We start from the raw sequence: 13,026 nt of genomic DNA on the forward strand, positions 1-13,026 counted from the left end.
ACCATATCTGTACAAATAGGATAGCCCATTTATACATAATGGTAAAGGGGCCCTCTATGATCATCGATCATAGAAATGGATGGAAAAATGAAGAGACAGTTTAATCCTTACCAACTTGATCTTGTTGCTCGGGGCAACAAACATGTATAAACCATTTCATAAAGTATGTGTTCGGATAGATGAATTTTCGATAGTTAGCTCTCGGTCTTCCAGTCAAAAAACAACATTGATGAAGGTGTGTAGGCGCACTATTACGGGGTGGAGATTGTAACTTTCCATGAATTTTCCATTTTTCACTCAACGATGGAACTTTGCTTATTTCTTTTTTTGAGGATCAACGAATCAAATGATATTTTTGTTCCAATTTTTGCCTCTTCTTCTCCCTCTGAATCAAACTTTTTCTTGCCATAATGGTTCAATTCCTATTAGTTTAGTTTCAATGATACAAGTCGGATCCTTTCAATGATACAAGTCGGATCCTAGACGTAGAAATATAAGAAGGCAGTCCCCCTTCTCCACCAAAAGAAATGATATTATCGAGGATAGTACAACACATAAAAAAAAAAGAATTAACCAAATTTGCCTAATGTAGAGGTAATCAAGAAAGCCGCATAAGTGAATATATAACCTACAAAAAAGTGGGCTAACCGGACCAATCTTGCTTGCACCGTGGGAAAAGCTACCGGTTTATCTCTCCATCGAATCAAATTAGCCAAAGGTGTTCGTTCATGAGCCCATGCTAAAGTTTCAATCAATTCCTGCCAATATCCACGCCAGGAAATTAAGAACATAAACCCAATAGCCCAAACAAGATGTCCAAATAAAAACATCCACGCCCAAATTGATAAACTATTTATACCAAAAGGGTTATATCCATTGATAAGTTATGAAGAGTTTAACCATAAATAATCTCTTAACCACCCATTAAATTGGAAGACTCATTAAATTGTGAAACGTTACCCTGCCATAATGTGATGTGCTTCCAATGCCAATAAAAAGTCACCCATCCAATGGTATTTAACATCCAGAAAACCACCAAATAAAATGCGTCCCAAGCCAAAATATCACAAGTACCCCCTCGTCCCGGATCGTCGTAAGGAAAACTATAACCAAAATCCTTTTTATCTGGTATTTAATTGGAACCACGTGCATCTAAAGGCCTTTTTACTAAGATCAGTATAGTTGTATGTAAACCTAAAACAATAGCATGATGAACCAAGAAGTCTCCGGGTCTTATTGTTAAGAATAATGAATTACTATTCTCATTAACAGCATTTAACCAATCAGGCAACCATATGCTTTGACTTGCATTGAACGCGGGACCATTCATTGAAGATAAAAGTACATCGAACCCATATGAAGTTTTACCATGAGCCGATTGTATCCATTGGGCAAGTATAGGTTCGATCAAGATTAGTTTCTCTGGAGTACCAAAAGCAAGCATGACATCATTATGAACATAACGTCCTAAAGAAAGAGGCTGGTCCAACTTAAATGGGATATAATGGTTTATCCTCATTCTGTTCTGGATTGTAATCTCTAATAAAAAATATAGCTCCATGAGTAAATGCCCCTATCATGATGAATCCTGCGATGTATTGGTTATGAGTATATAAAGCAGCTTGAGTAGTAAAGTCTTGTGCTATGAACGCATAAGTGGGTAAAGAGTACATGTCTTAAGTGACCAAGGAAGTAATAACCCCTAAAGAGGCTAGAGTAAGGCCTAATTGAAAATGAATTAAATTATTTATTGTATCATAAAGACCCTTATGCCCACGCCCCAATCGCCCCCCCCGGAGGAATATGTGCTTCTAAAAGATTTTTTATAATGTGCCCAATCCCGAAATTAGTTCTATACATATGACCAGCAATAAGAAAAATAAATGCAATAGCTAAATGATGATGAGCAATATCAATCAGCCATAAACTTTGCGTTTGTGGATGGAATCCTTCGAGAAGGGTTAGAATGGCTGTTCCGGCCCCTTTGGAGGTACCAAATAAATGACTACTTGAATCGGGATTTTGAGCATAAAGATTCCACTGACCTGTAAAAAGTGGGCCTAATCCTTGGGGGTGTAGCAATACATCTAAGAAACTCTTCCATCGAACATCTTCCCCCCCGGCTCCCCGAATAGTGACATGAACTAAATGTCCTGTCCAAGCCGAGGAACTTACTCTGAATAGTCTTGATAAATGATGATTGAGGCGTGAGTCGGCATTTTTAAACCACGAAATGCTGAGTTTTCATTTCGGTTGTAAGTGTAACCAACCAGCTATTAAAGATATGGAAGAAAGAAATAATAGAAAAAGAGCTCCATTATAAAGATCTCCATTAGTACGTAAACTGATTATATACCACCACTGATAAACACCAGAATAAGCGATATTCACTGGGCCAAGAGCACCCCCCAAGTAAAATCTTCCATAGTTGGTTGACCAAAATGAGGATCCCAAATTGCATGAGCAATAGGTTTTACCCATAAAGGGTTCTGTACCCATGCCTCAAAGTTTCCTTGCCAAGCTACATGAAACAGATTTCCAAAATTCCATAGAAAAATTATTGCTAATTGCCCGAAATAGGAAGCAAAAATATTATGATAAAGACGTTCCTCAATAATATCATCATGACTTTCCAAGTCATGTGCAGTAGCAATACTAAACCAAATACGACGAGTGGTGGGGTCCTGAGATAAGCCTTGGCTAAACCTTGGAAATCTTAATGCCATAATGCCTTTCAAATCCTCCTAGCCATTATCCTACTACAATAATTCTTACCAAGAAGAACGTCCATGCTGTGGCAATTCCACCTAGAAGGTAATGGGTTACTCCTACACCACGTCCTTGGACAATGCTCAAGGCTCTAGGCTGAGTAGCAGGAGGAACTTTTAATTTATTATGAGCCCAAACGATGGATTCAATAAGTTCTTGCCAATAACCACGCCTCCTGAATAGAAACATTAGACTAAAAGCCCATACAAAATGAGCACCTAGGAAAAAAAGCCATATGCAGATAATGAAGAACCATAGGACTGAATTACCTGGGATGCTTATGCCCATAAGAAATCGTGGAGCCACCCATTAATCGTAATGGAACTTTGCACAAAGTTGCCTCCCATGATATGAGTTACCACTCCTTGTGATACGAACCTAGGACGACCTGCTCCTAAACCCGTATTATATTAGCCCGGATCTTTAATTAAGTTCAAGTTCTAATGGAATGGACCTCAACCCCTAACCAACCTATGGTTAGAAACCTTGGTATAATGTAGATGCCACAATAGGGGATGGAAAACCTATTGATAAGTCAAGCTAAAACAACCAATTCTCTAATGGTGTTTTAGCTGTTCTCAAAGAACAAAGAGATAATTAATCTTACAAGTATTTTCTTAATCAAATCAAAGTTGTATTCTTATTGAAAAATAAGCCATTAAATAGGCTACAAATCCATGAAATAAAACCCTAGAACATAAAGAAAACCAGCCACCACACATAAAGAAACCTAGTTGGCTGAAACTATACTTCCTTTCCTAATCTAAGTTTGATTAATTAATTCCTTTATACCTAATTTAATTAATTTACAATGGAAAGAATAAAATAAAAACCTTCCTAAAGTTATTTTCCCAGAAAATAAATAAATAAAAGCCAAAAAGTAATGGTAGTTTCCTAAAACAAAAAGTAAAAACAAATTAGGAAACTAAAAATGCTAGCCTTTTTGATCAAGTTGACTTTGATCAATCTTTGACCTCTTTGAGCTTCAAATCAGCTTCTAGATGATTTGTAGGATTCCAAATAAGCTGAATATGAAGTCCCACACGTTGCCCATGCTTGGAAAAATAAGAAAAGGCTAATACAGTAAAATACAGTAAAGCCAGCAAGCAATACAGCAAATTCGGCCAAATTGTTAAAGCTGTCCGTACAAGCCCTTTTTGATTGCATTTGAGGCTGATTTAACTTGATTCCATGACCTCTTAGGCATATGTATTGAACCCGTAAAGCATTGGAACCATTTCATGCTTCCCGGACTCCAAAAATGTACCAAAACCGTCACCCAAGTCCGTATCGGCTTCCACCACTTGGATGCTTAGAATAGGCTTTGTATCTTCAAGTATGGACAAGCTCTGTTGAGATTGGTTACCCCCTGTATAAATAATCCCAGGTTGTCCTTAAATCTCTTAATTTGAGCTCTTGTGATTGGCCTAGTCTTCATCCGTGTCGAGTCAGCACCCCAGCGGGTTATCGGTTGAGCGGGCTCGGGCGGAATCACATCATTCCCCTCCTCTTGAAAAGGATTTGTCCTCAAATCAAGATCATCACCTGCAGAAAAAGGAGTTTAAATCAGCAACATTAAATGCAACACTCATGTTATACTCACCCGGTAAATCAAGCTTGTAGGCATTCTTGTTATTCGGCTCCAAAACTTGAAAAAGTTCATCCATAGGCGGCATGAGCTTTGACTTTCTTTGTTTAGGAAACCTTTCCTTTCATAAGTGCAACCAAACCAATTCTTCTGGGTCAAACACTATTACAACAAAATCTAGAAATACATGCTCATTATGGTAAAAATTATAATTTTTAAAGTTAGCAAACAATATTTCCCAAATTTTCAAATTACTACTAAGTAAAGCTCTCAACAATGCAGATAAACTTCTATGCAATAAAGACATCTTTAAATAAGTATCTTTAAAATTCATGGTCAGCAATGATTTCTTATTCATAATTACTTTATTAATGTCACCAAAGCTAAGATAAAAATTTATATTTTACCTTTCTTGTCTTCCTTTTCCTTTCTCACTCACGGCCATCTCACCTTCCTCACTCTTGGCTTTTGCACCAAATTTCTCACTCTTGGTTTTGTTAAAATTTTTCCACACAACCTGAGTATTAGAAGACTTACCTTGGACAGCAAGCTCACCTTTTCCCTCTTGATTGGATGGTAATCCACTTGGAATTTCATTTGGGAAGACATCTCCAAATTTCTTCAAAAGAGAAATCATTGAACTTGGCAATTCAAGTTCTTCAAAGTTAGTTTGATCATTAAAATAATTTTCGTTATAAATCATGACCAGAAAAAGGTTTCTTACACTCAATAACCTTATTAATATCCCCTAAACTCAAATAAACGTTGCTACTTGACCTTTCTTTTCTTTCTTTTTCTTTTTCTCCCTTGGATTGGCGCAAACCTTCGGATTTCCCTTCCTTCTCCAAGCTCTCGGGTTTGCCACTTTCTTTCCCCTCTCTTTCAGCTTTCCCTTGATCTTTCCACTCAATATGAGCCTTAGAAACCTTACCTTGATCAGCAACCTCATTCTTACCTCCTTGAAAGGATGGTGAAGCCGTTGGTGCTATACTTGCTTTTTCCTTAAGCTTTTCGGCTTCTCTCCTTTGTTGCATTTGTAATTGGTCTTTGTAAACCTCTTTAGGAGATAATGGTTCCAGCTTGACCTTCTTCCCTTTAAACCTAAAAACAATACTATTTTCTCGACCAAAATGAGTAGCATCTTTATCAAATTGCCATGGCCTACCTAATAGTATATGTCCAGCAATCATGGGTACAATATCACATAAAACTACATCCTCATATCTACCTATATTAAATTTTACTTTGGCTTGTTTATTCACTTTTATTTCACCACCATCATTAAGCCATTGTAATCTATAAGGTTCTGGATGTTTAATAGTTATTAAGCCTAATTTATCAACTACAATGTTACTAATTACATTTGTACAACTTTCACTATCAATAATCATACTACAAATCTTACCCTGAATTTCACATTGGGTGTGGAAGATGTTCTCTCTTTGAGTTTCATCCTCATCTTTGTATGCAGCAAGTACTCTCCTAGAAAGCAAGTTTAATTCAGCATTGGATGCTTGCAAGGTTTCGGGTTCATCCTCCAAGTCCTCCTCCTCTTGCTTGGCTTCATCCTCACTTTCTTCACTTTTCGATTCTAGCTCGTCATTGCCCTTTAACACCATGATTCTTCTATTCGGGCATTAGCTAGCGATGTGTCCTCCTCCCTAGCACTTAAAACACACAACATCATGAGTTCTAGAAGGTTTAGGATCTAATTTTACCTCATTCTTTGGTGCTTGGACAGATTTGGTTCTAGTCTCCTTCCTTGGCCAATTTGAACTTTCTTCTTTGACTTTCGGCTTTGGCTTGCTTTCATAGATGGGATTGTTCCTCCAGCCACTAGAATTGGACCTTCCACTGTTGGAAACACCTCCAAACCATGATCTTACACCCCTCCTCTTGAATTGATGCTCTAATTTAATAGCCACATGCAACATCTCCTCCAATTCCACATATTGTCGCAATTCTAGTTGATTGGCTATTTCACGATTCAAACCACCAAGAAACCTTGCCATGGTTGCTTCCCTATCTTCATTCAAGTTCAATCTCATCATAAGCATCTCCATCTCCTTGTAATAATCCTCCACGGATCCATGTCCTTGAGATAAAGATTGAAGTCTTTGATGCAGCAACCTATGATAGTGTGATGGTACAAATCGCTTCCGCATGGCTCCTTTCATTTGTCGCCATGTAGTAATCGAGTCGTCACCAACTCTCCTTCGGGTGTTTTGCTCATTGGTCCACCATCAGAGTGCATAATGGCCAAACTCCATTGCTGCCAATTTCACCTTCTTAGCCTCTGAATAATTATGGCGTTCAAATATCATCTCCATCTTTTCTTCCCACTCCAAATATCCTTCGGGGTCACTTTTTCCCATGAATGGTGGGATGTTGATCTTGATATTGCTAAGATTGTCATCTGTTTCTTCCCTCTTATATCTTCCACAGCCAGCTCTATCTTGGACAGCAAAAGTTTTCGTCCATACCTTCCTCAAACTCTCCACACAATGGCTCCTCATCAAATTCCTCTCTCGGTCTCTCGCGACCTCCTCGTCCTCGACCTTGTCCTTCATGGAATTCTTGCCTATTTCTTGTGTTCGGAATTCCTTGGGAAGCTTCTAGCCTTCCCATCCTTTGATTCACATGCTCCACTTAAGCACTAACCCGCTGTATTGACTCCAAAACAGCTCTCATGTCCACTTGGTCTCCACTCCCGGTAGCTCGGGCATTGCCATGGAATGCTACGGACTCTTCCTCATTGATCCTCAAGGGTGGATCTCCTATTCTTATTCTAGAATCTGCCATGTTAGTAAAATACTGCAAAAATAAAATAAATCCTCACAATATTCACTCCCTCATGTGTTTCACTCAAACAAGGTCTCGACACTCGTGTTTGCACACTAGTTTCGGCTTTTACCCTCTTTTAAGCTCACACACTCTTGTCTTTTTCCACTCAATGAGTTATCTCAAAGTTCTAATTAAAACACCCACAAAACAGAAATTAGATCACTAGTATGTTTTAATTAAACTTATCAACAAATAGTAAGCAAAAAGTAGGCAATACCGAAAGAATCCAACAAATCCTAATTTTTCGGCTTTCTAGACAAGAAAACACAAAATAATGGGAAAACGTTGGAATTTTTGAAAACTGCACCAGACGGTAGTAGATTATGAGTTCAAGAATAAAATTCCAGAAAAAGAAATTCAAATACGAACAAGAATCAAATTGAACAAAAATATAGAATAGTTGTTGGTTGTTGTTCTTTATAATTCAAGTTTTATATCAAATCCTTTAACTGATTTTAATCCAAATAATTTAAGCACCCAAAATCCAAATATCCAGCAGCAAAAATAATTTCCCAGCAATTCAAATATTGAATAAATAAACAAAAACCCAGCAGCTCCAACAAATTCCCAGCAAACAAATCAAACTCCAACAAGCCGAAATATTTTTTTTCCTTTTTTTTTTTTTTTTATATCCGGCTTTGCCTCTTTTTTTTTTCACTGACAGGACATAAACAACTGCAGTAGCAAGAGTAAGTACCAAAATTGCAATTCCAAATCCAAAACAAACACCAAACCCGTGACCTCCAAATAAACACAAATGTGCAGTTTTTTTTTTTTTTGGGAATATATGAATGCAAATATTTAAGACTAAAACAGCAAAGAAAATCAACAAAAACCAAAATCAACAAGAACAATGATAAAAAAACAACCAACAAACTAGAAAACAAAAATACGGTAAAACTAGGAAATCCTAATTCAACTAGGAATGAATTTGTTTTTTTTTTTTAAAGATACAGAACGTGTATGGTGATAGAAGCAACCTTAACCTAATGCTAAAATTGCAGATTAACACAAAAATAAATAAAGCAAATAAAGATAGATCAAACCTGAATAAAATTTAACTCTGATACCAAATGATACGAACCTAGGACGACCTGCTCCTAAACCCATATTATATTAGCCCGGATCTTTAATTAAGTTCAAGTTCTAATGGAATGCACCTCAACCCCTAACCAACCTGTGGTTAGAAACCATGGTATAATGTAGACGCCACAATAGGGGATGGAAAACCTATTGATAAGTCAAGCTAAAACAACCAATTCTCTAATGGTGTTTTAGCTGTTCTCAAAGAACAAATAGATAATTAATCTCACAAGTATTTTCTTAATCAAATCAAAGTTGTATTCTTATTGAAAAATAAGCCTTTAAATAGGCTACAAATCCATGAAATAAAACCCTAGAACATAAAGAAAACCAGCCACCACACATAAAGAAACCTAGTTGGCTGAAACTATACTTCCTTTCCTAATCTAAGTTTGATTAATTAATTCCTTTATATTAAATTAGGAATTAATTAATTTACAATGGAAAGAATAAAATAAAAATCTTCCTAAAGTTATTTTCCCAGAAAATAAATAAATAAAAGCCAAAAAGTAATGGTAGTTTCCTAAAACAAAAAGTAAAAACAAATTAGGAAACTAAAAATGCTAGCCTTTTTGATCAAGTTTACTTTGATCAATCTTTGACCTCTTTGAGCTTCAAATCAGCTTCTAGATGATTTTTAGGATTCCAAATAAGATGAATATGAAGTCCCACACGTTGCCCATGCTTGGAAAAATAAGAAAAGGCTAATACAGTAAAATACAGTAAAGCCAGCAAGCAATACAGCAAATTCGGCCAAATTGTTAAAGCTGTCCGTACAAGCCCTTTTTGATTGCATTTGAGGCTGATTTAACTTGATTACATGACCTCTTAGGCATATGTATTGAACCCATAAAGCATTGGAACCATTTCATGCTTCCCGGACTCCAAAAATGTACCAAAACCGTCACCCAGATCCGTATCGGCTTCCACCACTTGGATGCTTAGAATAGGCTTTTTATCTTCAAGTATGGACAAGCTCTGTTAAGATTGATTACCCCCTGTATAAATAATCCCAGGTTGTCCTTAAATCTCTTAATTTGAGCTCTTGTGATTGGCCTAGTCTTCATCCGTGTCAAGTCAGCACCCCAGCGGGTTATCGGTTGAGCGGGCTCAGGCGGAATCACATCACCTTGATCACTTATACTACCCCAAACATCTGACTGTATTTTCCAACTGAAATGGAATATTACTACCAAAATTGAATTATACATCCAGAATAACCTTAAGAAAACATGACCCCAAGCGGATACTTGACATGTCCCCCTCCTTCCAGGCCTATCACAAAGGAAATGAAAACCAAGATTTGCTTTATCTAGTATCAAACGTGAACTACGAGCAAATAGAACACCTTTCAGAAGTATCAACACCATCACATGAATCGTAAATGCATGAATGTGATGTACTAAAAAGAATAGGTAACAAAGAAACCTTGCCGTCCACAGCCACTAAATGACCACCCCCCAAGTTAAACTGGTACTTATTGTTGAACCAGGGGCTGTTGCGCCAGGTGCTAAAGCATGGGTGTTTTGTATCCATTGAGAAAAGATGGGTTGTAATTGTATAGCAGAATCTGAAAACATATCTTCGGGATGCCCTAAAGCACTCATAGTATCATTATGAATATACAAACAAAAACTGTGAAAGCCTAAAAATATACATACCCAGTTGCGATATGATATGATTGCACCGCGATGTCTAAGGACACGATCTAATAGATCATTGTATCGACCAGTTGGATCATAGTCTCTTACCATAAAAATGGCTACATGCGCAGCAGCACCAACTATGAGAAATCCACCAATCCACATGTGATGTGTGAACAATGAAAGTTGTGTACCATAGTCAATAGCTAGATATGGATAAGGGGGCATTGAATACATATGGTGAGCTACAACAATGGTTAAAGAGCCCAACATAGCTAGGTTAACAGATAATTAAGCGTGCCATGACATTGTTAGGATCTCATATAGACCTTTATGACCCTGGCCGGTAAATGAGCATTTATGAGCCTCTAAAATATCTTTTATGCCATGAGCAATGCCCCAGTTGGTCCTATACATGTGACCTGCTGTTAGGAAAATAATTGCAATAGCTAAATGATGGTGTGCTATATCGGTCAGCCATAGACCCCCGATTACTAGATATAATCCTCCATGAAAGGAAAGAAATTCCACATATTTTGACCAATTCAAGGTGAAAAATGGGGTTGCTCCCTCAGCAAAACTTGGATTTGAGCTAAAAAATCGCGATTCAAGATAAATTCATGAGGAAGTGGAATATCTTTAGGATCTACTCCAGCATTTAGAAATTGATTAATCAATAAAGATACATGTACTTGATGCCCTACCCAAGAAAGAGACCCAAGTTCGAGTAGCCCTGCTAAATGATGATTCAACATAGATTCTACGTCTTGGAACCAAGCCAATTTTGGAGTAGCTTTGTGATAATGGAACCAACCAGCAAAAAGCATTAACCCCACAAAAACCAATGCACCAATTATAGTACAATAGAGCTGTCATTCACTAGTTATTCCAGATGCTCGCCAATGCTGAAAAAAATCGGAGGTTATTTGTATTCCTCGGAAACCATTGCCTACATCACCATTTAGTATTCTTGACCCACTATTGGCCAAACAACATGGGCACTAGGCCCAATGTGAGTAGGATCACTCAGCCAAAGAAAAATGATGGAGAGTTGGCCAAAATGGGCACTAAATACTTTTCGAGCGATCTCCTCCAAATCATTGGTATGGCTATCGAAATCATGAGCATCAGCGTGTAGGTTCCAGATCCAAGTAGTAGTATCCAATCCTTCAGCTATTGTTCTTAAGAAATGACCTAGTCTGGCCCATTCCTCGAAAGAAGTTTTTATGGGATCCTTATCTACCAAAATTTTAACTTCTGGTTCCGGCAAATGAATAATCATTCAGTCCTCCTCTTTCTGGACAACACATACAAAGAGACCCACCAATAGTTAAGTGATTAGTGAACGTATGAGAGATGTTTAGTTATTCACTAGAGCAATTATGATCTGGAAGTCAATTCGAGGCAAGTGTTCGAATCTATTATGACATAGCCGAGGGGTGCTTAATGGACCTTTTTAATCTTATAAAATTTTTTTGGGGGGCTTTGAATTGACGCAATTCTTTTTTGTGCAACCTAATGTATTCATATCTCAATTAGAAGTTCCTAAAGGAAGACACTTTATGTCTTACATAGAATATATTACTATTACTCTATTCCAAACAGTGTGAACAGTCATTAGTCATTACCAAGAGACATACCAGTATTTCTACTTAGTCATTCGATGGGTCTCTTTTACTTTTATGAGTTATTATTATTAACAGCAAAAAAGAAATATATTTTCAAACTTATCTATATATCGTTTATCCCTAAGAAATAATAGACGAAATAGAACGATCTTAGCAAGAGAAGGGATATAATGAAATTTTTTGATTGGTTCTTCCTAGAGAAATGGTCCATTTATTTGACTGATAGAGACAACAAATAATTCATAAACAATTCATTATAACAAATCACAAAAAAATAAAAAAATAAAAAAAATACAAATAGTAAGAATAAAATAGTGTTCTTATTCGAAACACCTTGTGATCTTCAACCAATTTAATTTTGTGCTTCAATATAATTCCCAGGAGTAAGCGCTATAGCCTGTTTCCAATACTCGGTAGCTTGGTTGAACCAAGCCTCTGCAATTTTAGAATCTCCTTGTCGAATGGCCTGTTCTCCCCGGTCGGAATAGGCAGGTAAATTCCTTCGCTTAGAATCGTACTTGAGAGTTTCCAACCTCATATGGCTTAGCAGTCAAATTCTTTTAGTATCTCAACTTTTTAATCTACCATATATAATTGAATAAGATTTCTTATGGATCTATCCCATTTTTTTCTCTCGGGTTAACCAAAAAGAGGTTATGAGTTTCAAACTTTAATTTTTCTTAATGATTTAATCAGTTTTATCTTTTCTCCCACCTTCATAAAGCATAGGTATTTCCGCTATCATTAGAATTTTCTGAAAGGTAACTATCTCGGTTTCATATATAAATTTATATAGAATCTTTGAAAAATACTTTCATAAGAAGGAAAAGACTTACTATCATTCGGATCTGAAGCTACACTACTGCTCAATACCTTAGGGGATCAACTCTATTACATAAGCGGATTCCTAACTTTTATCTCATATCATGACATAAGTAAGCAGTTGTTATTGTATCGGCCTAAAATCTCGTGAATTGATCTTTACGGCGCTTCCTTTTCAATAAGACCCTTTATCCATAGAATAAAGTATCTAGGCATACCAATTTACTCATACTTCCACTTCTATGAAGTGCATTTCTTTACTACAGCTGATAAAAATAATTGTTTTGGACGATACATATGTAGAAAGCCTTTTTTTTTTCTAGTATTTATTAACGGATTTGCTCTTTCTTTCCCTTTATATAGTGGAGATAGTCGCACATAATGACAGATCACGGCCATATTATTAAAAGCTTGTGGTAAGAATGGGTTCTGCTCTAGTGCTTGAAAATAATATTCCAAAGCTTTCGTATGTTCTCTGTTCCTTGTGTGGATAAGACCTATGTTATAGAGTATATAACTTCAATCATGGGGATCGATTTCTAATCGAATTGCTTCATAATAATCCTATAAAGCTTTCGCATAATTTCCTTCGGATTGAGTCGACATCCGTTACGGCCGTCGTTTGATTAAAAGAATCTCTGTTTCAGAA

The 13,026-nt window shown here is 36.8% G+C and overlaps 2 pseudogenes; both read right to left on the minus strand.

The window, feature by feature from the left end:
* Positions 1–477: 477 nt before the first annotated feature.
* On the minus strand, positions 478–2,726 carry LOC125420092 (photosystem I P700 chlorophyll a apoprotein A2-like; annotated as a pseudogene).
* Positions 2,727–2,751: 25 nt separating this feature from the next.
* On the minus strand, positions 2,752–11,248 carry LOC125420091 (photosystem I P700 chlorophyll a apoprotein A1-like; annotated as a pseudogene).
* Between the last annotated feature and the right edge of the window lie 1,778 nt (positions 11,249–13,026).

Source organism: Ziziphus jujuba, chromosome 5 (genome assembly GCF_031755915.1).
Source record: "Ziziphus jujuba cultivar Dongzao chromosome 5, ASM3175591v1".
Taxonomy (NCBI): domain Eukaryota; kingdom Viridiplantae; phylum Streptophyta; class Magnoliopsida; order Rosales; family Rhamnaceae; genus Ziziphus; species Ziziphus jujuba.